Source organism: Hyperolius riggenbachi, chromosome 1 (genome assembly GCF_040937935.1).
Source record: "Hyperolius riggenbachi isolate aHypRig1 chromosome 1, aHypRig1.pri, whole genome shotgun sequence".
In the NCBI taxonomy this organism is placed as follows: Eukaryota; Metazoa; Chordata; class Amphibia; order Anura; family Hyperoliidae; genus Hyperolius; species Hyperolius riggenbachi.
Window position 1 is genome coordinate 626,110,834 of NC_090646.1, and position 26,694 is coordinate 626,137,527.

A 26,694-nucleotide genomic window follows, 5' to 3' on the forward strand; every position below is an offset into this window, starting at 1 on the left:
TCTTTGTATAAATCCTTTTTGGGTAGTGCCTTTATAAAGAATAAAGGCTATAAGCAGATGGACTAGCCCAAAACCTGTCTGTTCTGTCTGATTCCTACCTACGGTAAGTGACCGCAACATAGGATAAAATAGATGTATGGCTCATTTATAGTAAGTAAGCTCCCGAGTAGTAAGCTCCTGATGACGCACATGGGAGCGAGCACTATTTGTCTAGTTAGACGAATATTAGACCGGGACCGGCGGTGGGGAACCGAGGAACGTAAGAGGACGGCACGAGACGTTACAGCTGCAGGGGGCCGATAGAAGCCCCAGGTAAGTGTCAGTTTTTTGTTCTTTGAACCCCTCCACAGAACCCCTTTAAAAACACTGAAAATGATAGCTACATAAAAATGAATTTACAGTACATTTTACACTGGAACAAATGTGCATCTTCAGTGTTCTCCCCAGAATTTCTAACCAGCCGGGTGGCATGAAAAAGTAGCCGGGTGGGGAAGTAAGGTCACGTTGGGTGGAGTTGGAGGGTGATGCTGAGTGCCACTACTAGGTAGGGAGGGGCAGGGTGGATCGTGTTGGGTGCTACTTGGTAGGAAGGAGTGTAGGTGGATCATGCTGGGTGCTTTTGAATGAGGAAGTGGGTAAGGAGGAAACACACTGGGAACTACTGATGAGGAGTTACACTGGATGATCTCACATGCACACAAGCATGATGTACACATGCTTGTTGCTTGTCTATGTGCTAAACAGCGTGTACTACAGAGGGGGAAAAAAGGACTGGGAAAGAAAAAACAAGGAGGAATGTGTGAGAGACAAAAGGAAATGTGTGAGAGGGAGAGACAGACTAAAGGTAGAAGAAAACATATGTATATCAGTGTGGAAAAGGAAGGAGGGGGGGGGGGGGGGCAATAAAAACAACAACACTGTGTGGGTCAGAGAGGAGAGGATTGCAAGCAGTACCATCTAAATATGAATGTAATACAAGAATGCAGCACTCTCACAGCTCCTGTAACTTGCACAGCACACTGCAGGTCTGCAGACAGGTTTACATCAATGTAACATCTCCAGGCAGAGCAGTTGGGGGAAGGACAGCAATAGGAGCTGTAAAAATGTCTGTCTCCTCTCCTCCCAGCAAAGTGCATCTGAAAGGGGGGCATAGAGGTGACGCTACACCAGGCACAGCACGCAGAGGCAGCTAATAGCTATCAGTCACCATCTTACCAGGGATAAACAGATAACCATCTGCCCTGCAATGCTGTCTCCCCGGCATGAGCGAGCGCTGATCCACACTCTTCCCTGTGCTCTGACATCTGACCTGCGAGGTTGGAGGTGAGGCTGGAGCACATGCTGGGACGTTTGCTGTAATGTGAAGACTTGCTGTAGGAAGGAAGAGAGCCCGTCCTCTGCATAATAGTCATGCAGATCGGGATGGGATTCACTAGCTCCAGCTCCTTTGAAGTTCCCGCGGTGCCTGTGTGTAACTTCAGTTACCACCAGGCTCTCCCCGCCCCTCTGCATCACGGCTATGCAGGAGCTGAGGGGAGGGCGGAGATAGTGTAAGTGACAGCGGCTGGCTCCAATAACACACAGCCGCTGCACACTGCATTGAATGTGGAGGAAGAAAATCTGATGCACGCTGTAACCACAGGCGGGCGGGAAGCTGAGACCAGCCGGGCGCTCCGCCCGGGTAATAGGCTCTGGGGAGCCTAAAGGTGAAACTCGAAAAATTAGAATATCTTGCAAAAGTTCATTTACGTCAGAAATTGGTAAAACTAATATATGAAATAGACTCATTACATGCAATGCAAGATATTTTAAAGGGGTTCTGCGGAGGCTATTAAAAACAATAAAACTGACACTTACCTATGGCTTTTATCAGCCCCCTGCAGCTGTCATGTTCCGCGCCGTCCTCCTCCGATGCTCCGTACCACGCCGCCAGTCCCTGTCTAATTATGCTTCTAACTAAACTGCAGCTCCGTGGCTGTGGCCGCGCACATGCATCGGGAGCTTACTGCGCAGGCGCAGTACAATAAAACTGTGTACTGCGCCTGCGCAGTAAGCTCCTGATGACGCATGCAGGAGCGAGCAGTGGTCATCTAGTTAGATGAATAATTAGACCGGACCGGCGACGGGTAACGAAGAATCGTAGGAGGACGGCGCGGGACATTACAGCTGCAGGGGGCCGATAGAAGCCCCAGGTAAGTGTCAGTTTTATTGTTTTTATTAGCCTCCACCGAACCCCTTCAAGCTTTATTTTTTTATCATTTGATGATTATGGCGTACAGCTTATGAAAACCCTCAGCAAATTTGAATATTGTGAAAATGTTCAATATTCTAAGCTCAAAGTGTCAGACTCTAATCAGCTAATTAATTAATTTTAACCCATTAGCAGCTTCAAAGGAACTACCTCATTTGGAAAAAGTGCACTGCTTTTGACCTCAGCTGGCAGAACTCGTCATGCTGTAAATTCTTAGAATGCTTTGATCTCTCTCTAGTAGCAGAACATCCAGAAACTGATAGAAGAAGTCCTCTGTCATTTTCCCACACTGCCCCCTAGTGACAAGTGGCCATAAATACACATTGTGGCAGTACTAATTAGTAGCAAGGAAACAAAAAAAGAAATAAAAAATGTGCTAAATAAATTGGCCTAAAGCACTTGCAAGCCTCTAAATAAATTGGTTGCTAAAGGGTTAGATGGTCTCTCAGTCTGGTTCAGCATTACTGACATAAAGTAACTTTTTCAAGATCATCTAATTTTTCGAGTTTCACCTGAAAATGCATTTAATTTTATAGCTTTTTGCAATAGTGCCCCTTTAATGCTGTGCATAAGGAGATGCACAAATCTAAAAACAGATCCCCTTTTTTTCAGTGGTGCTTTAACCAGCTCAGGACCACAGTGAGTAAAATCTACTGCCGTCAAAGTGAACCTCCGGACTAAAAATCTACTCAGCAGTACTGAAAATGCTTGGTGTTTCTTTAACAGTTTCACAGCTTTAGAACTTTGTTTTTCTTACCAAAGCATCATTTTTAGCTGCATTTTTAGCTAAGCTCCACCCATCAAAGAAAACCGCCCGGACTTTTTTCCCCTGATGCTGTGCAAAGCATGATGGGATTTCCTATGTTGCCTAGCAACTGGGAGGAGTGATCAGCACACAGGACAGTTGGAACTGTGTCTCATGCTCCCTGTCACCTCCTTTCAACCAAAAAGATGGCTGCCCTCATGAAATCATAAACATTTGCCTGTTCTTTTAAAACAGGGTGGGTAAGAGATTATATTACCTATCTATTTTAAGCAAGAAGTTATAAATCAGGATGATACCATTTATTTACTAACTAAAAATGTATAAATAGTTAGCCAATAAATGGTATCATCCTGATTTATAACTTCTTGCTTTTACTGATGGCTAACACGGTACAATACCCTACTGCTACTACTATCTGTTTTCATTAACATAACTAATGTAACTTAATGACAGTATGTTTGTTTAGGCTGAATTTCCTCTTTAAGTGGTTAAACTATCAATTCTATACCACGCAGCTTGTCCTTCTAGTCAGAAATGTTTTTACTTTTTGCAAACCAATTACAATATCGCCCACTCTTCAGTCAGGCATTGTAAAGCCAGTAATCTACATCTGTTAATGTGTGTTTTAAATATTTATGTATATTTTGACATTTTTGTATTGTGAACATGCTGCTGATTCAATGTAATAATTCCTAATGTATTCCATACAGATAACTCCTACAGGTTCAGCTTTTCTTCTGCAAGAATGATGTATCAAATTGCCATCTGTAGTGTGGGTTTTGCAGGGATGTTAGGTGTAACGTTTAAAAGGAAGAAACGGTTATTGGCTGGATAGAGTGCTGGTTAAAGCATTGGTCCTCAAACTAAGGCCCGCCGACCGAATGCGGCCCCCCAAGGCCTTTTTACTGGCCCCAAACACAATGTATAACTTATAGATGCGGCCCACTGCACCTTTAAAAATCGGTGGCCCACATATAGAATAGCAGCGCTGCCACCATCCATCCACATACTGTACCTGCATCAGGTGACACTGCTTTCCAACTGGATGGCAGATTGTCACCTGGGTATGCTTCACTGTCTGGTGCACAAAGACATTGTTCAAGCACCGCATGACTGAATGGCTGCTGCTGGGAGTTCTCCAGGCATGATTGGGGGGAATCAATACCTAGATTCAATGCAATGTTTTTCCACATCATTTTATGTGTGTTCCGGCCCCCCAGCAGTCTGAAGCATATTGACCGGGCCCTTAACCGAAAACGTTTGGGGACCCCTGGGTTAAAGGCTCTGCCTCTGGCACAGGAGATTAGAGTGTGAATCTTGGTACTTCCTGTTCAGTAAGCCAGCACCTATTCAGTAAGGAGATCTTGGGCCTAATACTGCTTGGACCTATAGAGCACACTGTAGTGGCTGCAGCTCTGGCGCGTTGATTCGGTCAGGAGAAAAGTGTGATATAAATGTTCTGTGTCTAACCCAGGCATGGAAAATGTAATTCCATGCCTCCCAGCTTTTTGAGGTAAGAAAGAGGGACACTTAAGCCATGCCCCGGTCACGCCCCCAGCACACCCCTCATCATGCATATCACAAAGATTTCATAAGAAAAATATGTTTTATAATTCAAACCACACTGGTCCTTTCTATCCTGGTTCATTTTCCTTCATATTAAAGAGAACCCGAGGTGGGTTTGAAGAATGTTATCTGCATACAGAGGCTGGATCTGCCTATACAGCCCAGCCTCTGTTGCTATCCCAACCCCCCCTAAGGTCCCCCTGCACTCTGCAATCCCTCATAAATCACAGCTACGCTGCTGACAAACAGCTTGTCAGAGCTGGCTGTGTTTATCTCTATATTGTCAGTCTGCTGCTCTCCCCACCTCCTGCAGAACTCCAGTCCCCTCCTGCATCCCTTCCCTCCCTGCTGATTGGAGAGAAGGGACGGGGGCAGGGACCTGAGCTCTGCAGGAGGCGGGGGAGCAGCTGAGACTGACACTGCAGATGTAAACACAGCCTCACAGCATGGCTGTGATTTATGAGGGATTGCAGAGTGCAGGGGGACCTTAGGGGGGTTTGGGATAGCAACAGAGGCTGGGCTGTATAGGCAGATCCAGCCTCTGTATGCAGATAAATACTTTAAACACACCTCGGGTTCTCTTTAACGTTTTTAAAATTAGTAATATATCAATTTAAAGGCTGGGAACAAAGTAAAGAGTCAATCAAACACATTTTTAGTAGATGAGATATATATATATATATGTATATATATATATATATATATACATAGAAAGAGGGACAAAGTCCTGAAAGAGGGACAAATGAGGAGGAAAGAGGGACAAAAGGACAGGGCTCCCAAAGAGGGACTGTCCCTCCAAAAGAGGGACAGTTGGGAGCTATGTAGTTCACATATCGCTATACTATAGAGAAAAATTAAGATCAAGGTTACATGGCTTCCCCGATATTAGAAAAACCACGAAAACGTGTGTTATTTGATATTACCCTACAAATACTCCAAGCCATTTAAATGCAGCTTTTGTAACACCACGCGTGTTAGAGGTTGGCACGCAGTGGTGTTACCCGGCAGCTGAGAGATGCAACATATCACATCTCAGCACAGGTGCGCTCAGATGCCATTCAGTGGGGGTTTGGGGCGCGCCTCTTCACTGATAATATGGAGAGCTAGCAAGTGCCCAGTCGGTGAAAAGGAGCAACTTATAGGCAGTGAATTCACCGCTGTCAGCTGCTCATGGAAAATATGATATGTGGGTTTTTTTAAATTATAATTCCAGAGGACACCATGGATCAGGCTTAAAGAGACACTGAAGCGAAAAAAAAATATGATATAGTGAATTGGTTGTGTACTATGAATAATTACTAGAAGATTAGCAGCAAAGAAAATATTCTCATACTTTTATTTTCAGGTATATAGTGTTTTTTCTAACATTGCATCACTCTATAATATGTGCAGATTACACAACATTCAGCATTTAAAATGAGTCTTTCAGAGCAGTCTGTGAAGTAATGACCTCTCCTCTAGCAGAGGAAAAGTAAATAGTCCAGGAACAGTTGAGATAATAAAAGTCAGATAACAGCCCTCTCCACGACTAACTTAGTCGGAGAGCTTAATGGCTTGTTTGCATAGAGATAACAACTGGAGTTTCTCAACTCTTCCTGTACTGGAAACAATTATACTGATGTATCTGATCTTAATGTTTTATTTCTTAGCTGTACTACACATACAAATCATAATATCATAATTTTTTTTTCGCTTCAGTGTCTCTTTAATGCTTGCAATGCTTGCGTAAAGGTAGCATCAAGCAAATGAGCCTCCCCATGATATACTTACCCGGGAGCTTCCTCCAGCGCGCATGAGAGAATTTGCAGCCGGGAGACTTGGGCGCAGGACACAGTCGGTATATGGCTTATCCTGCTACTGCACAAGTTCCCGGCAGTGTTAAATACTATTCCCCCTCCAGGTCCACGTGGATACTGGGAAATAATGTAATTCAACTTCCAGCTATTGCTGGACGCCGAATTATAGTGTTTTAAATGTAACTTTAGCTCCGTCTTCTGACAGCACCGAAGTTACACTCTGTGCGCCGCTATAGCCGTAATTCCTATTACAGTTTATGGTGGCTCCGGCTGCGCCGAAGTCTCCTGCGCTGCATTTGCAGCGTCCGTCCTCCAGCCCTTTGCAGCTGACATGTCCCACGCTGACAGCACAGTTCGCGGCCGCTGGCCCAGGGTCCCCGCATGAAACAGAGGCCGACCTCCTCTACTGCGCCTGCGCGAGTGTCGCTGTCAATCAAGTTCACTTTGTCCGTTGCGTACTACGCAGGCGCAGTAGTTCTTCATCTGCAGTACACCGCAGACACTGGCCTCCATTCATAAAGCATTACCGCATGCGTTCTCGCCCAAGTGGTAAATTACTGCATGGTATGTTGTTGTTAGTGGATTCATAAAATTTAACACGTGTTTTACCGCATGCAGTAATAGTGCGGTAATGAAAACGTTGTTTGTGTCGGTAAACTGAATGAAGTGTATTCATAAAAAAAAAAGGGGGGGTAAGGAAGCGATAAATAACATGTTGTTATCGCCAACGAAGACCTGGCGAGTTTGCTCTACACAGTAGCATTTTAGGTGACAATAGAGCCCTTTGAACTTAATGTTATGGAATTTTTAAGGATACAGAGGAGGACGGGTGGCTATAATACCAGGGTTTTAGAAATCGCACAGAGTTAGATTATATATATATATATATATATATATATATATATATATATATATATATATAACATATAATAATAATTTATAATAAATAAGTCACGTGTCTAAAACTGCCCACTTCTACCCAGCATGCACCTTGTCATTAGGGAGTCATTAGGGAGTCATTAGGGAGTCAGTGGCAAACTACAGCACTCAGCAAATTATACCGTCAGCTTTCCGCACCACACCACACACTATAGCAATCGCCTCGCACTCGTTTTTTTTTTTTATCGAATTCACTGCAAAAACCCTCATTTACCGCTAGCGGTAATTCCCTGTCCTTCTCTGAACTACCGCACTCACTTTTATGAATGGAGGCCAATGTGGGCTTGATTGACAGCTGCGCTTCACGCAGGCTCAGTAAGGACGACCTCGAGGTCGGCCTCTGCACCGTGCAGGAACCCCCGGGCCAGCGCCTGAGAGCGGAGCTGTGGTGTGGGATATGTCAGCTGCAAGGGGCTGGAGGAAGCCCCAGGTAAGTAAATTGGGGGTATGTTATTTTGCCCGATGACTCCTTTAAAGAGTAAGGGCCCGTTCAGATCACAAATGCGGATGGCCATGCGTGCGGAACACGTGCGGACCGCAACGCGTACGAACGCATGGCCATCCGCGTTTGTGTGCGTTGTGTGGCTGATCCCATCACTGAAAAGTGAATGGGACAGCCACGCGTTTTCGCAAAATCTGCGTGCAGCATGCGTTCCCGGACCGCACAGGTCCGGAACGCATGCAGTGTGAACATCAGACATTGCACTCTATGCAATGTCTGATGTCGTGCGTATCGGCCACCTGCACGCGTTTCCAAAACGCGTGCAGTGTGAACGGGCCCTTACTCTAACCAAGGCTAGTAATTCATCCCAATCAGTAGGTGATGCCCCATTTCCCATGAGAAATCTTTACCTTTTCTTGGATAGATCATCATGTGGATCTGTCTGGCTGATATTGTGGTGAAACCACTCCCACAGTGTGATGTCATGGCCATGGTCAGTTTCCTGTCTGTGAGCCTTGTTGCATTGTGGGAACTAACAGCTGTTTCCAACTGCCAAGGAACCAGTATCTCCCTCAGTGCATATGTATATCTATAAAAAAACAACCTTGTAGCCTATCGCAATGTTAGGGGGCGTGGTTATTAATGATGACAGTTGGTGTTTTCTGTTTTTTTTTTCATGTCTGCCAGTAGTAAAGATGATGACCTGCAGGCTGATTGTGGATCAAACAATATGAGCAAATTACATGGCGAATATCAATTATTTCTTGATCTCTCTTCTATTGTTTGGCTTCTCTTTTACAATATATTGATGTATTTGTTTCCCCCTTTTAGCTAAAGTTCCTCTTTAAATAATCCATAACTGATTCCCAAGTCTGCTACTGGTCTGTGTTTTTATGCCTGTAAAACAGCAGAATGGTACAATGTGCACTTAATAAAATCTGTATTTTTTGTTTACTGCCTTAGTGAAATGTTTTCATTGCAGGAAAATACATCATTTATTTACTATGGTTTCAGGCTAGTGGACTGAGTTGAGCAGAACATTTGCTGAATGTGCACATTTCTGTCCACTCTCCATATTTTTCAGACTATAAGAGGCACTTTTTCTTCCCCAAAACTGGAGAGGGAAAGTGGGTGCTTCTTATATTCTGAATGATGAACGAAGAAAACTGCATCTGGCAATGCTGTGTGCTAAACTTTATTAATTGAAATGATTAACATCATCCGCCAGGAAAATACAATACAGTCTTAAAGTGTACCTGTCACGATCTCTCCTGTAGCATGTTCTGTCGGTTGCTGTGGGACTGCAACCGGGCAGTTCTGACTTATCTGCTTGCATTCAGTTGCACATTCGCGATAAGTCCCATTGTCATTTGCAGTCACTCTGCAGTTCAGAGCAGTTCAGGATGTTGTCATAACTCTTCCCTTTGCTTGCTGCAGTTGAACTGCAGCCAAATATCCCTGGATTTTCTACATGCATGTCGTTGCATGGTATTGCATGTATTTGTTATGATAGTCTTTTTAGCTAGCAAATGGTAATCAATGCAGCTCAGTATTAAATGATTACCATTCAGCTGTGTGGGTATTTGCATACCTGCATCCATTGGCTGATGCCGGCATAAAAGTCTGCCTCCCATTTCAGACCCTGCCCGACATAGCATTCAGCTCTCTGAGTTGTCGTTGGGTCTATGCTGTGAAAGTTGTTGTTAAAATATATAATGCCTTGCTCTGTATTGTCATGTCTGCTGGACGTTTGCTGACCTGCGGGGGTCAGTGAAGTCCTTCTGATCCTGATAGTTAGATTTTACCAGCACCACGTTGGTGACTGGTAGTATTCCTTCTAGCCTTGTTCTTGCCTTATTCTTGAGGACGAACTATAGCAGCGGTTGCCATTAGTTACGCTCTTATCTCAGTATGAATGTTGCTGTCACTGAAACAGCGGCTAGATTGGCTGAGCATTCCGTCTGTCTGTCTGTTGTCTGTCTTGTTAATTGTCATTACTTGTGCTTTAGCTAATGAGTTATTTGAGCGCTACATTTCATATATTGCGCATCAGCACGATATATATGTACTCTATTCAGTCAGTATTGTATTATTTGTAATATTGTATATTGTATTGTGTACCGACCTTTGCCTGCCTCTCGACTACGAATCTGCCTAATCCTTCCAATACGACTGACATCTGAATTAACGTGTGTGACCCAAGCCTGTTACCGACTACGTCTGTTGTGTATTGTATCACATAGCATCTAGCCTGATAGGCGGCCCAGAGCTGCAGTTGCTCTGGGCAATCTTGCTCCCTTGTTCATTACCCCTGTGTCCATGTGTGGAGCCTCTTCCATTATCCAGCTACTTAGCCTTGTTGTGCTGGGTGGTCAGAAATTATGCCTTCCCCCCCCCCCCCCCCGCCAGCATAACAGTACCTGAGATCTTAACCACTTAGTGACAAGCAGACTTATAAAAATGTCCTGCTAGGGCCTCTTAACGGCTCCAGGACGTATTTATAAGTCAAACAGCGCTGCTGCCGCTGTGCTCGTGCACGTAAGATTAGTGAAAAATTTAAAAACGCCATAGAAAAAAAATACACCTTTATTTCCAAATAATATATTGTCACCATACTGTGTACTAGGGACATAATTAAAATCTTTTGATGACCAGGACAAATAGGCAGATCAAATGTGTGGGTTTTATGTACAGTAGCAGTGTTTATATTAAAATTATAGGGGATGAAATTGGAGAAATAGTGTATTTTTTCATTTTTCCTGAAAACAAATATCAACCCCAAAAAGCCTAATTGGTGGTGAAAAAAACAAGATATAGATCATTTCATTGTGATTAGTAGTGATTAAGCTATTGGCAAATGAAAGGTTAAAATCGCTCTTGTCCGTTAGTGTAAAACCGCTTTGGGGTGAAGTGGTTAAACATCAGTGTATTTATATTTACCCGGGGCTTCCTCCAGCCCCAAGAGGTGCGTAGGCCCTCTTGCCATCCTCTCCGGCCTCTCCATTGTCTTGTTACCGCCGCTGGTAATCTGGCCAGTCGCGGCCAGTCTTGCGCATGTGCAGCCTGGTCACATGCGTGCCCACGGCACAATACTACAATGCTCCCAGAGGAAGCCCCAGGAAAGTATAAATACACCGATATTTAAGAACTGTACAGGAGCCTGATGTCTGTTTCACACTTGCTTCGCCCAAGGCTTATCCACAGCGCTATACACTAACGTTTCCGGTTATACTAACTGGAAGGGGCGGGGTGCATGACACTGCCTTCATGTATCCCGTCTACCCCAGTGCACATAGATACATTGCAAAGATGTATCCTAACTTCCTGAACAGCTTGCGTTTCATGCTGCAGCGCTTGTGATGTGTGTTTTCACACGTCACTGAGTTTATTAACCCTTCTGCATTGGCGATCCCGCCGCAAGTCACAACAGGCTTTAGTGAATACAGTACATCTAGTACAGAAGGATATAGAGTAAAGTGTTGAATAGGACAAAAGTGTTAAATTAAGGTGAAATTAGATACAGTGGGTTGCAAAAGTATTTGGCCCCCTTGAAGTTTTCCACATTTTGTCACATTACTGCAACATACATGCATCGATTTTATTGGAATGCCACGTGAAAGACCATTACAAAGTGGTTTACATGTGAGAAGTGGATCGAAAATCATACATCATTCCAAACTTGTTTTAAAAATAAATAACTGCAAAGTGGGGTGCACGTAATTATTCGCCCCCCTGAGTCAGTACTTTGTAGAAACATCTTTTACTGCAATTACAGCTGCCAGTCTTTTAGGGTATGTCTCTACCAGCTTTGCACATCTAGAGACTGAAATCCTTGCCCATTCTTCTTTGCAAAACAGCTCCAGCTCAGTCAGATTAGATGGACAGCGTTTGTGAACAGCAGTTTTCAGATCTTGCCACAGATTCTCGATTGGATTTAGATCTGGACTTTGACTGGGCCATTCTAACACATAGATATGTTTTGTTTTAAACCATTCCATTGTTGCCCTGGTTTTATGTTTAGGGTCATTGTCCTGCTGGAAGGTGAATCTCCGCCCCAGTCTCAAGTCTTTTGCAGTCTCCAAGAGGTTTTCTTCCAAGTTTGCCCTGTATTTGGCTCCATCCATCTTCCCATCAACTCTGACCAGCTTCCCTGTCCCTGCTGAAGAGATTCCCCCCCTCCCCAAGCATGATGCTGCCACCACCATATTTGACAGTGGGGATGGTGTGTTCAGAGTGATGTGCAGTGTTAGTTTTCTGCCACACATAGCGTTTTGCATTTTGGCCAAAAAGTTCCATTTTGGTCTCATCTGACCAGAGCACCTTCTTCCACATGTTTGCTGTGTCCCCCACATGGCTTGTGGCAAACTGCAAACGGACTTCTTATGCTTTTCTGTTAACAATGGCTTTCTTCTTCCCCCTCTTCCATAAAGGCCAACTTTGTACAGTGCACGACTAATAGTTTTCCTATGGACAGATTCCCCCACCTGAGCTGTAGATCTCTGCAGCTCGTCCAGAGTCACCATGGGCCTCTTGACTGCATTTCTGATCCGCGCTCTCCTTGTTCCCCCTGTGAGTTTAGGTGGATGGCCTTGTCTTGGTAGGTGTAAAGTTGTGCCATACTCCTTCCATTTCTGAATGATCGCTTGAACAGTGCTCCGTGGGATGTTCAAGGCTTTGGAAATCTTTTTGTAGCCAAAGCCTTTTTAAATTTCTCAATAACTTGATCCCTGACCTGTCTTGTGTGTTCTTTGGACTTCACGGTGTTGTTGTTCCCAATACTCTCTTAGACAACATCTGAGGCCCTCACAGAGCTGCTGTATTTGTACTGACATTAGATTACACACGGGTGCACTCTATTTAGTTATTAGCACTCATCAGGCAATGTCTATAGGCAACTGACTGCACTCAGATCAAGGGGGCCGAATAATTATGCACACACCACTTTGCAGTTATTTATTTGTAAAAAATGTTTGGAATCATGTATGATTTTCGTTCCACTTCTATGTGTACACCACTTTGTGTTGGTCTTTCATGTGGAATTCCAATAAAATTGATTCATGTTTGTGGCAGTAATATGACAAAATGTGGAAAACTTCAAGGGGGCAGAATACTTTTGCAACCCACTGTATATAAGTGAAGAATTCATTCCGTCCCACACATTGTCCAATTTTGGGCAGATTCAACATGTGTGATGGATGAGCGGTGAGAACAGTGGCCTCCCGTGGCCCAGTGTCTGTCTCCGTTTTTCTAAAAAAGCTCCCAGTACAAAGGGTTTGGCACAGCCGCAGTATGTCCACAGGAGTAGGCGCGCACTCCGCAGGAAGAATCTGCCAGCGTGCGTGCGTGCGTGCTCTCTGACCCAAATGTAGTGCGTGCACATGTGCAGTATGTCAGCTTGGGCACCAGAATGTACACTTGCTGTCTACGTCTTTCTGCGGGAGTGTACACCTACTCCTGTGGACATACTGTGGCGGTGCCGACCCCTGCTTTGTACTGGGAGCTTCTTTAGAAAAACGAAGACAAGACGCCGGGAGGTGTGGTAAGCCTATGCGCTCCTCCCCACACACACACACACACACACACACACACACACACACACACACACACACACACACACACACACACACACGGTATTAATTACATAATTAAGGGCTAAGGCAGGGGTAGAGAACCTATGGCTCGGGAGCCAGATGTGGCTCTTCTACATCTGGCTCACAGACAAATCAGTAGGGGTTGAGTCACTAAGCTACACTGCTCAAGCAGGACAGCTTAGTGTGGCAGCGTGAGTAACATTTTCAAAGTAGGTACGCTTCTGCTGTAGCATGCACTACTAACTTACTTGCGTTCCCCCCAAAACTAACAGCCACTCCAAATGTCCCGCCCTGGAGCCTATCAGGTCCAGTGACTTTGTAGGATGAGATCCCTGCACTTTGATTGGCCCAATAGGCTGCCTGTCACTTGACATCAGCAAAATCATGCAGCACCAGAACTCGCATTAATGATAAGTATTTTATTCATCGTTGGTTTGCAACAGCAAAACAATGTTATTAAAATAATTTAGAGACTTATTGTACTTTAAAAAGTGTTGGTCTTATATAAAATGCACACATTTATAGTTTAGTTTGAAACATATTGTATTTATGGCTCTCACGGAATAACATTTTAAATTATGTAGCGTTCATGGCTCTCTCGGCCAAAAAGGTTCCTGACCCCGGGCTAAGGTATCCTTTAAACTATTTGGTGCATCCAACATAATGAATTCTTATAGACTAAGAGAACATCCGAGTGTACACATCTATACACACACAGGGAGTCTCAAAGGAATATAGGAAAGCCATGATATTACATTTTAATCAGTCCTAAGCAGACAGATGATGGTTATGTCAATTACGAATGAAAGTACCCAGGGAAATATAGTATGAATACGTATCCCTATCGGGAAAGGCCTCTTAGCGCACTCAGGGTTAAAAATTAACTTTTATTCAGTTCAATTAAAATATAAATAGCAGCGCACTACACATATAACAGGACAGTGCTGTACATTCATGTGTTCATGTATAATGACACAATGTATATGAGCGAGGGGCACGCAGGTGTCATGTAAGCAAACCTGCTACCCTTCCTCTGTTGCAGGTGTCCACACAGGCCCGATCTATATCACACTGGGAGGAAACACGACTATGCAGACTATGCACTCCCTATCAGAAGGTGTAAATACACCTGGCCTGTCTGGGACACCAGAAACGCTCACATACACTTCAGGCAGTTAGGTGAGATGGGTGCATCACCCCCTACACTGCACACAAAGTCAACATGTTTCACCCCAAAAAGAAAAATGAGCTTCATCAGGAGAAAATATACATACAGTGATATCTATTATTTATTGAGCACTCTGAAGAAGCAACCTGGTCATTGATCACAAAACGTGTGTTAGGCTATTGATATTATGACCAACGTGTATTAAAGTGTACCAGAGCTCTCATAACTAAAAAGATTTATAAATACCTGGGGCTTCCTCCAGCCCCATACGCTCCGACGCTGCCGTCCTCAATCTTCTGCAGCGCCGATATTGGGTCCCCGCACTTCCGTCAGTCAGCTCCAGTCTAACGTAAGAGAAGTGCGCCCTCTACGTGCAGCTGCTGGAGATACCTGTATACACAAAGAGCGCACTTCTCCTGCGTAGACTGGAGCCGACTGACGGAAGTCCAGGCTAATGGGGCTGGAGGAAGCCCCAGGTATGTATAAATCTTTTTAGTTATGAGAGCTTTTGTTTCCTTTAACTGCTTTAGGTTCCAGGACGTAGATTCTATGTCTTAATTAGTCCCCCTGTGTGTTTTAAGACATAGAATCTACGTCCTGTATTAAATCCCGCCGTCTGCTGCCGCTGTGTGTGCACGTGATCGTGCACAGTCACGTGAATGGTCCTGTGAATGATTGTTGCTGTTAGCTAGCAACAATCATTCAATAAAGTTAGGGTGAAAAAAATTTGTAAAAGTAAAAAAAAAAAAAAAAGTAAAGTGACATGGGCCCAATAAAATAGTATTTTTTTTTTAATTCCCCATTACTTTTTAACCCAAAATTTGCCTATTAACCTCTGCAATACCTATGCCTGTTTATAAACGTTTAATGACTGCCGCCAGTAGCAATCGGATGCCATCGCTAGGGCGAAAGTTTCAGGCCCCAATGCACTAGAGATGTAACGCTCTGCCATTGCCTAGTGATGCATCTATACCGCGCTATGCCCTCTGAACTGTCGCCCTAGCGAATGCATTCGATCACCACAGACGCACAGACTGGGAATAACGGTCCGCCACATGCTCAGCTAGAAGTAAAATATGGCATGTGGGTTATCATTTTAATTGGGAAGGGCCAAATAATTTATTTGTAAATGTTTTATAACTGTGGGACGTGTAATGAGAAAATTAGAGAGGGGGGGGGGGGGGGGGATTCAAAAAAATGTTTTCTGCATTTACGTCTAATTTGGTCCCATATATGGACTATAAAAAAAAATAGTTTTGGGGGAAAAATATTACCCAAAGAAAGCCTAGATTGTACTGAAAAAAACAAGATATGTATCACTAAAATGACATAGAATAATTAAAAAGTTACTGCTGTATCAAAATGACACAGCTAAAGTGTCAAATGTCAGGAACTTTAAGTTGTAAAAACCGTGGAACGTGAAAGGGTTAAGGACTTTTTTATGCTCTATCACTTGTATGACTTTATTGGCGGTGCATTAAAAGATATGTTTTATGAATAAAATGACTGGGCCATGAAACCCTCAATGTGTATTTTGTTTGTTTTTGATTCTGTATTCAGGATGTGGCCTCCTTTCTTCCTCCAGATAGGAGTACCAATATTTAACATACTTACCATGTGATCACTGTGAGCCAATCAAAGTGACCACGGACAGCAAAATTAAAAAAAGGCTCTGGTCCTTAAAAGGGCCAAAGCCTGCCTGCCATCCCTAATGAGTTAATGAAGCATAAAAAAAAGAATTATTTGTCTTAATACGGTGTTTAAACTAAACAAGAATAAAATAATATCACGCTGTTAAATGGGGTCTCATTATGCTAATCTAGTGGCGTAATTTTTTATGTCTATAAATATTACACTTGATCTTGGATTTCCAGCAGAGGGCGCCATTGATAGGCATTTGGGAGTAGAATTTAAACTAAGCTTTTTTGGAAGCACAGCTGATGACATTTTTAATGCAGTCGGATTATGGGTATAATTATTCATGTCTGGGTGGCACAGTAAAGAAAGAGGGAAATACATGAAAGCAGCATAGTTTTAACAGAAGAAAGCAGAATGCAGAACTTGGGAAGTGCTGAGAATATTTAGAACATTTGTTTTCAGAAAAGCAATATTAAAGATGAACTCTGGCCGCGATCCAAACCTGTATGCAGTCTAATACAGTTACTTACAAAGTCCTGCATCAATAAAGGGAAACTCTAGTAGCGATGATCATAATCTGCTAATTACCATTACGCAAAATTTCACGTGAGTTTTCGCAATTTGGCCATACGCAATTACGATTTGGACATTCAATGAATTGTGTGCAATCCATGAGTAATTTTCACATCATTTCTTGCCAACTTTAGCGGTTAATAGCAAAGCCAACACACACGTTAAGGAGCGATTACAGCAATTAAGCCGTGGGGAGATTTGAGAGCCAGTATGCCGCTAATGTAATTTATCCGCTATAAGGACAATGCTGCTGCATACTATTACATTGGGGCACAGTGCACCATTTAACAAATCAAAATTTTGTTAAATGATGTTGCACAACATCACAAAAAAAAAATTGTTTGTCGCAAAAAATCATTCGGTGGGCATGGGCCTTTAAAGAGAACCTGAAATAAGTTTTTTTTTTTTCTATAAAAAAAAAAACAGTTTCACTTACCTGGAGCTTCTGCCAGCCCCCTGCAGAGTCCCTGTGCCTGCGCCAACCTGGAACGATCCTCCGGTCCCTCTCTTATTACTGTCGACTTGCAAATCAAAAGCCACTGCGCCTGCGCAGCCCTGGCCGTGTACGTCCTCGTTCATGCTCCCGTCACCAGGAGCGTCCTGTGCAGGTTCAGTACGAAAAAAACCTCTTCTGCAGCTGCACAGGTGCTCCCGGCTACGAGAGTGCGAACGAGGACGTGCACGGCCAGAGCTGCGCAGGCGCAATGGCCATCGACTCCCAGAATGGAAACTGCACCGCGGTGGGAGAAAGGAGGATTGGTCAGTACCAATGCGGACACAGGGCGGCTGCAGGGGGCTGACAGAAGCCCCAGGTAAGTGAAACCCTTTTTTTTTTTACTTAGGACCACTATCGTGAAAAAAATAGGCAGTTAAAATCTGACAGAACCAACACCTTTTGGGCCAGTCCATCTTCTCATGGGGTATTCTCAGGGTTTTCTTTGTTTTCAACAGCATTTCCTGAACAGCAGTTGCAAAGTCTAACTAACAAAAGAGTGTGCAAATGAGTAGGGAGGCTGGCTGCTATCTGACTATTTTGGCAGTTAAACCACTGTTCAGGAAATGCTGTTGAAAACAAAGAAAACCCTGAGAATCCCACATGAGGAGATGGACTGGCCCAAAACCTGTCAGTTCTGTCAGATTTTAACTGCCTACTTTTTTGGCGATAGTGGTCCTTTTAACTCAGGTTCCCTTTCAAGAAATTAACCCTGGCTGTTCAGTAGCAGGAGCAATGCTGAAGCTGAAATACTTTGGACATAAAATAGGATTGCGGGATTCATTGGAGAAGACCCTGATGCTGGGAAAGATCAAGGGCAAGAGGAGGCAGGTATGGCAGAGAATGAGACGGGTAGATAATATCATGGAAGCAACAAACATGAGATTGGACAAGCTCCGAGAGGCATTAGAGTAAAGAGGGGTCTGGTCTGGTCTATGGAGTTGCAAAGAGAAGAACATGAATAAATACGGACTGAACAACAACAAACAATCCATTCAAATTAAACTTCAAATACCCAAAACACTCATGACATGTAATAATGATTAAAAAAATTCACACCAAACTACAAATGTTAAAGAACTGATTGTTGTAAAAGTAGACCGAAAATATATTATAACAACAGAGGCTGGTCCTCATGCAGACAAGAATCAAAATCATCCATCTGTATCCAAAAATAGTAACAATGCAATAAAATAAGATGAGCATATAAAGGAACATGCAGAGCACAGGCAGCCAGGACCACATGGCCAGATAATCTTTGTGACTCTGCATATCACACAGGGATCATCTTCCTTATTTTTGCATAACTTTATATCTGATTGTGACAAAAATGTGAGTTTGGAACTTAGGTTGTCATCAAAGAGGCACTATAGTGACATGTAGTGGAATACAGGAACTTCTTCAGGATTCCCAATATTAAGGTAATTTTCTTGGTTTCAGCTTCAGAAACCCTTCCTATATCTATGATTAGCCAAGACCAGGCATGGGCAAACTCGGCCCTCCAGCTGTTACGGAACTACAAGTCCCACAATGCATTTGCCTTTATAAGTCATGACTGTGGCTGTCAGACTCCTGCAACGCATTGTGGGACTTGTAGTTCCTTAACAGCTGGAGGGCCAAGTTTGTTCATGCCTGGCCTAGACTGTTAAGCTTTGCAGATTTCTCCTCCCAGAGCATCCTGGGAGACCAGGTATACTTTCTACTGATTTTAGAACTTTCACTAACCAAACATTCTACAGAGATCACCTGACAGTTCTAAAGATGTCCCCACCTGTGATAAATTTCAGAATGTACATCTAGGAGAGGAAAGATTTTACAATGGGCAATCACTGACTAATGTATAAAGAAATATTGCAAAAAAAAAAACAATTTTATTCATTATCTTATTTTCACTACAGTTCCTCTTTAACCCCGCTGTGATTGCAGTACCTGTTCATCAATACATACTGTATATTTCAAATCACATGATATTTGATCAGCTTGTGTCCTGAGTTACGTGTAATATATTGTTGTTATGGACAGCTGTCTGGGCATCTTGTGCTAAAAGGATTGTATTTCAATGCTAAATTAATTTCAGCATTTTCATTGCAGGCTTGACGTAAGCATGGCGGAGCGTTACAATCTGCTGAGAGCAGGAGGTGAAGTAGGCTGGTGACTTCTTCTGAAAAGGGTCTGTATTCCACAAAAATCAGCACACTCAGGTGCATAATGCAAAACTTCAAGCTCTTTAAATGCAAAAAGGTTTCCACATAGTGCAATGGGTGTTAAAGGAGTTCTTGGGGGGGGGGGGGGTTGTTAAGAATAAAAACGGACACTTACCTGGGACTTCTACCGGCCCCGTGAATCGGTAATGTCCCGCACCGTCCTCCAACGATCCGCCGTTCTCGGCCGCCGCCGGTCCCGGTCTAAAAGGCATCTGAGACCCACTGCAGCTGTGCGGTGCTCGCTCACGCACGCATCATCGGGAGCTTACTGCGCGGGCGCAGTACAACAAAACTTCGTACTGCACCTGCGCAGTAAGCTCCCGATGACACACGCCAGAGCCAACATTATTCGTCTTGTTAGACGAATATATTGCCGGGACCGGAGGCGGGGAACCGAGGAACGTAGGAGGACGGCGTAGGACATTACAGCTTCAGGGGGCTAGTAGAAGCCCCAGGTAAGTGTTTCCATTTTTATTTTAAAAAAAAAACCCACGAGAACCCCTTTAAACAAGGACCCGAAATTTGCAGTAAATAGGCGTCAATGACGTCTGTTCCCTCATGGACTTTTTATACAAGGTGGCCAGCAGGCATTTGATGGACTGTGGGTGTCTATTGCGAGTTGCTGGTCCTTGTTTAACCACCTGAGGACAACGGTGTTAAACCCCCTTAGTGACCTGGACATTTTTTACTAAAATGGCCACTGCAGCTTTAAGGCCTAGATGCAGGGCCGCACATCTCAGCACACAATCAGCGCACAAGTGATTCCCCCCCCCCCCCTTTTCTCCCCACCAACAGAGATCTCTGTTGGTGGGGTCTGATCGCTCCCCCAATGTTTATTTATTTTTTTGTAAATATTTTTATTATTTATTTTTTAATAAAAATGCTTCTTTTTTTTCTTATTTTTACAACCTCCTTCCCTCTCCCAGGCCAGCAAATCACTGCGATCGGCTGTGATAGGCTTCAGCCTATCACCGCCGAACACTTCTTTGTCCCCAGTACAGTGCTTAGATCGCAGCGCTGTACATGTATATTAGACGGCGGTTTCACCGTGTAACAGTCTCCGCCGCTGGGAGACTAAAGGCGAAGCAGAGCTCCAAGCAGGGATGCGCGCGATCTCCTGCTAGCTCCATAGAAGGACGTTCACTCTAATCGGGGTGGTGCGGTCGGCAAGAAGTTAACGCGCATTAAAAGAGCTTGAAGTTTTGCTTTTATACATCTGAGTGTGCTGATCTTTGTGGAATACAGATGTACGTGTGCCACCTGGTGCTCTGGTGACTGGATCACTTTGCACCTCAACTGCGATTAGGTGAGTGCGGCTGGGCGGGCCAGTATAAAAGGGTGTACATGGCTAATGGACAAAAAAGGACGCCACTATAGACTGCAATGCAAAATATCGGCTATTGGGCGCCCGACAGGAAATAAGGGCGCCCGAGAAACAGCGGTTACAGGGATCGTGTCAACAAAAGTTTTCGTTTACAGAATAAGGTTTATTACAAATATTGTTTACAAGTTCGTTTCAACTTTGTGGTTTACTTATTTTTTCGTTTTTAAATTTCGCTTATAGGAGCTTTTACTTATTTTTCCGGTTTTAAATTTCGCTTTCAGGGCTGTAACAAGTAAATTTTCGTTTACACTTATTTTATCATTTAAAACTCGTTTTCATATGTATAATGCTTAAATATTGTTTTCAACCTTGTTGTATTGGAAATACATCGCTTTTGGTATTAACTTTGTTTTTTACACTTATTATGCGTTAACCTCCTTATCGGTATGGACGAGCTCAGCTCGTCCATTACCGCCGGAGGGTGCTGCTCAGGCCCTGCTGGGCCGATTATCGCCAAATAAAAAGCAGCACACGCAGCCGGCACTTTGCCAGCCGCGTGTGCTACGTGATCGCCACCGCTCTGCGGCGATCCGCCGCGAGCAGTGGCAAAAGAGGGTCCCCCCAGCCACCCGAGCCCTGCGCAGCCGGACCAATCTGTTCCGGCCAGCGCTAAGGGCTGGATCGGAGGCGGTTGACGTCAGGACGTCCGCCATGGCAACGAGAAAAGCAAAACAAGGAGGGCCGCTCATCTTTTTCTATTTATAATATTATTAATGTGTACGTGATTTTAACGCTATTTATTCTATTCCAAATATATAAATTATTCTATTCATGTTATTTATAGTGAAGTATTTCAAGGATTGAATATATTGTTTATATGTGTGTAAGGGTGTTTGTGCAGTGGGAAAGGTTAGGGTTAGGCATCACCAGGGAGGTCTTAGGGTTAGGCACTACCAGGGGGGTCTTAGGGTTAGACACCACCAGGGTGGTCTTAGGGTTAGGCATCACCAGGGAGGTCTTAGGGTTAGGCACTACCAGGGGGGTCTTAGGGTTAGGCACCACCAGGGGGGTGGTTAGGCACCACCAAGGGGGTGGCTAGGGTTAGGCACCACAGGGAGGGGTGGTTAGGGTTAGGCACCACAGGGGGGTCGTTAGGGTTATGCACCACCAGGGGGGGGGGGTCTAGGAGTTAGGGATAGGTACAGGGAGGGTTCTGTGTGAGAGTAGGGATAGGTATAGTTACAGTACAATATACACCACCAGGGGGGTGGTTAGGGTTAGACACCACCAGGGGGGTGGTTAGGGTTAGGCACCACCAGGGGGGTGGTTAGGGTTAGGCACCACCAGGGAGGTCTTAGGGTTAGGCACCACCAGGGGGGGTGGTTAGGGTTAGACACCACCAGGGGGGTCTAGGGGTTAGGGATGGGTACAGGGAGGGTTCTGTGTGAGAGTAGGGATAGGTATAGGTTACAGTACAATATACACCACCGGGGGGAGGTTAGGGCTAGGCACCACCAGGGGGTCTAGGGGTTAGGGATAGGTACAGGGAGGGTTCTGTGTGAGAGTAGGGAATAGGGATAGGTATAGTTACAGTACAATATTTGTAATATACACAATTTATTAAATTATGTATATTTACGCAAAGGGGGGGGGGGGTCTAGGGAATAGGGATAGGGAGAGCCTACAGTTAGGTATAATTGCAGTAAAATACCTGTAAAATCTACCATTGTATTACTATGCTTAATACAAGGGCAAAAATATCGTTTTTTGTCTGTAAAGTGAAACCTATTTTTATACACAATCCAAAGACAAAGAAGTGTTTAAAGAGAACCCGAGGTGGGTTTGAAGAATGTTATCTGCATACAGAGGCTGGATCAGCCTATACAGCCCAGCCTCTGTTGCTATCCCAAACCCCCCAAAGGTCCCCCTGCACTCTGCAATCCCTCATAAATCACAGCCACGCTGCTGACAAACAGCTTGTCAGAGCTGGCTGTGTTTATCTCTATAGTGTCTGTCTGCTGCTCTCCCCGCCACCTGCAGAACTCCGGTCCCCGCCTGCATCCCTTCCCTCCCTGCTATGCAGGAGGCGGGGGAGCAGCCGAGACTGACACTACAGATGTAAACACAGCCTCACAGCACGGCTGTGATTTATGGGGGATTGCAGAGTGCAGGGGGACCTTAGGGGGGTTTGGGATAGCAACAGAGGCTGGGCTGTATAGGCAAATCCAGCCTCTGTATGCAGATAACATTCTTTAAACACACCTCGGGTTCTCTTTAAGATCTTTTTTTTTTACTTTCGACTAAATTATGACTAAATTATCTCATGCATGCTTGCTTGCTTACACTACCCAATCCGCAGGCCGCTACCCGCAATCCGACCCACAACACGATTAGAATCAAAACGGGTACCCGAACCCAACCTGCAATATGGGTAACCCGCAGGGACCCAACCAGATGCAGGCCTCTAAGGTACACACACATTCCACTGCAAGTCAGCTGTCAGTTTTCTGCAGCCTAGTGCCACTTATGTGTCTTTCACTCAAAGGCAGGTAATTTGGGCACCACCATGGTTAATTGTGGTTAAAGAAGTGCCCACTGTGTAATAGCCGAAGCCCATATTACATTAAGAAGAGGCAGGTAGAGTTAAGTGTAGGGTCAGGGCCAGACTTCTGAATATGAAAAATGGGCTGCTTCATATAGTTACATAGTTATTTGGGTTGAAAAAATACATATGTCCATCGAGTTTAACCAGTATAAAGTACAACACCAGCCTGCTCCCTCACATATCCCTGTTGATCCAGAGGAAGGCAAAAACCCTTACAAGGCATGGTCCAATTAGCCCCAAAAGGGAAAAAATTCCTTCCCTACTCCAGATGGCAATCACATAAAATCCCTGGATCAACATCACTGGGCATTACCTAGTAATTGTAGCCATGGATGTCTTTCATCCCAAGGAAAGCATCTAAGCCCCCTTTAAATTCAGGTATAGAATTTGCCATTACTACTTCCTGTGGCAATGCATTCCACATCTTAATCACTCTTACTGTAAAGAACCCTTTCCTAAATAAATGGCTAAAACGTTTTTCCTCCATGCGCAGATCATGTCCTCTAGTCTAGTCCTTTGAGAAGGCCTATGGACAAAAAGCTCATCCGCCAGGTTTTATATTGCCCTCTGATGTATTTATACATGTCAATTGGACTGAAAGAGAAGGCTGAAAATGGAGGGCAACACATCAAGAAGGGAAACTGGTGCTCAAGGGAGTTGCTCAAAAAAGAGAGGGCTGCATACAATTATGATACACATGGAAGAGGGGGCTGCACATGGAATGGGAGGGGACTGCTGTATATGGATGATACACATGGAAGAGGGGGCTGCACATGGAATGGGAGGAGCTGCTGTACATGGATGATACACATGGAAGAGGGGGCTGCACATGGAATGGGAGGGGCTGCTGTATATGGATGATACACATGGAAGAGTGGGCTGCACATGAAATGGGACGGGTTGCTGTACATGGATGATACACATGGAAGAGAGAGCTGCATATGGAATGGGAGGGGGCTGCTGTACATGGATGATACACATGGAAGAGGAAGCTGCACATTGAATGGGAGGGGCTGCTGTACGTGGATAATACACATGGAAGAGGGAGCTGCACATGGAATGGGAGGGGCTGCTGTACATGGATGGTACACATGGAAGAGGAAGCTGCACATGGAATGGGAGGGGCTGCTGTACGTGGATGATACACATGGAAGAGGGGGCTGCACATGGAATGCGAGGGGGCTGCTGTACATGGATGATACACATGGAAGAGGGGGCTGCACATGGAATGGGAGGGGGCTGCTGTACATGGATGATACACATGGAAGAGGGGGCTGCACATGGAATGGGAGGAGCTGCTGTATGTGGATGATACACATGGAAGAGGGGGCTGCACATGGAATGGGAGGGGCTGCTGTACGTGGATGATACACATGGAAGAGGGGGACATGGAGTGGGAGGGGGCTGCTGTCTATGGATGATACACATGGAAGAGGAAGCTGCACATGGAATGGGAGGAGGGCTGCTGTACATGGATGATACACATGGAAGAGGGGGCGGCACATGGAATGGGAGGGGCTTCTGTATATGGATGATACACATGGAAGAGGGGGCTGCACATGGATTGGGAGGGGCTGCTGTATATGGATGATACACATGGAAGAGGGGGCTGCACATGGATTGGGAGGGGCTGCTGTATATGGATGATACACATGGAAGAGGGGGCTGCACATGGAATGGGAGGGGTGCTGCTGTATATGGATAATACACATGGAAGAGGGGGCTGCACATGGAATGGGAGGAGGGCTGCTGTACATGGATGATACACATGGAAGAGGGGGCTGCACATGGATTGGGAGGGGCTGCTGTATATGGATGATACACATGGAAGAGGGGGCTGCACATGGATTGGGAGGGGCTGCTGTATATGGATGATACACATGGAAGAGGGGGCTGCACATGGATTGGGAGGGGCTGCTGTATATGGATGATACGCATGGAAGAGGAAGCTGCACATGGAATGGGAGGGGACTGCTGTATATGGATAATACACATGAAAAAGGGGGCTGCACATGGAATGGGAGGAGGGCTGCTGTACATGGATGATACACATGGAAGAGGGGGCGGCACATGGAATGGGAGGGGCTTCTGTATATGGATGATACACATGGAAGAGGGGGCTGCACATGGAATGGGAGGAGCTGCTGTATGTGGATGATACACATGGAAGAGGGGGCTGCACATGGAATGGGAGGAGGGCTGCTGTACATGGATGATACACATGGAAGAGGGGGCTGCACATGGCATGGGAGGGATGCTGCTGTATCACCCCAGTACTGCAAACTCTTCACTGGTTGTCAGTAAAATGGAGAATCAATTTTAAGATCTGCCTGCTGACATTCAAGGCTCTACACCACATGGGACCCAAATACATAGCGGATCTATTGGAACTTTATGCCCCTCCACGCACCCTCCGCTCTGCCAACAAGATGAAGCTGGTTATTCCCAGGATACACTTAACATTTGGTGCTCGGGCCTTTTCCTACGCAGCCCCTACTCTATGGAACTCACTTCCACAATCAGTACGAGAGGCTCCTTCTCTGGACAGCTTTAAAAAAAGGCTAAAAACTCACCTCTTTTCCCGAGCCTTTGAGACTGCATAATGCAGGGTCACAGCGCTTTGAGTCCCCAGGGAGAAAAGCGCTATATAAATATTATTGTTATTGTTGTTATATGGATGATACACATGGAGGAGGGAGCTGCACATGAATTGGGAGGGGCTGCTTTATATGGATGATACACATGGAAGAGGGGGCTGCACATGGATTGGGAGGGACTGCTGTATATGGATGATACACATGGAAGAGGGGGCTGCACATGGATTGGGAGGGGCTGCTGTATATGGATGATACACATGGAAGAGGGGGCTGCACATGGATTGGGAGGGGAGCTGCTGCACATGGAAGGGGAACCACAACATACTTTGCCTAGGGACACACAAAGTGTAAATCCGGCCTTGCGTAGAGCTTACAGATGGGGCTAGATTAGGAATTGGCTACAGGTAGAATAAGTGCAGGTAAAAGCCTTATTGCCAATATTCTGCTTCACCAAAATTTCTCCTCCTCCTCATTTGTTTTGTCAACTCTGACTCTTTTTAACCATCTGAACTTTTGCACGCCAGATGTGTCTGTCATCACTGCTTCTTTCAACTGTTGCATAGGCATATTCATAGCTTCACATATACTGTCCATCCATCTTACCCTCCGCTGTCCTCTTCTTCTTTTGACCTCAGTTTTTCCAAGCATCACAAATGTCTCCAAAGAATCCAGTGTTCTCATTATGTGACTAAAGCATTTGAGTTTTAATAGTAGTATCATCTCTTCTAGTGAACACGTTGG

At 44.8% G+C, this 26,694-nt stretch overlaps 1 protein-coding gene across 2 annotated transcripts in view; it reads left to right on the forward strand.

Moving 5' to 3' along the window:
- The window catches only part of DEPDC1B (DEP domain containing 1B), a 189,516-nt gene that overhangs the window by 107,210 nt on the left and 55,612 nt on the right, over positions 1–26,694 (forward strand). The window lies entirely within an intron of this gene.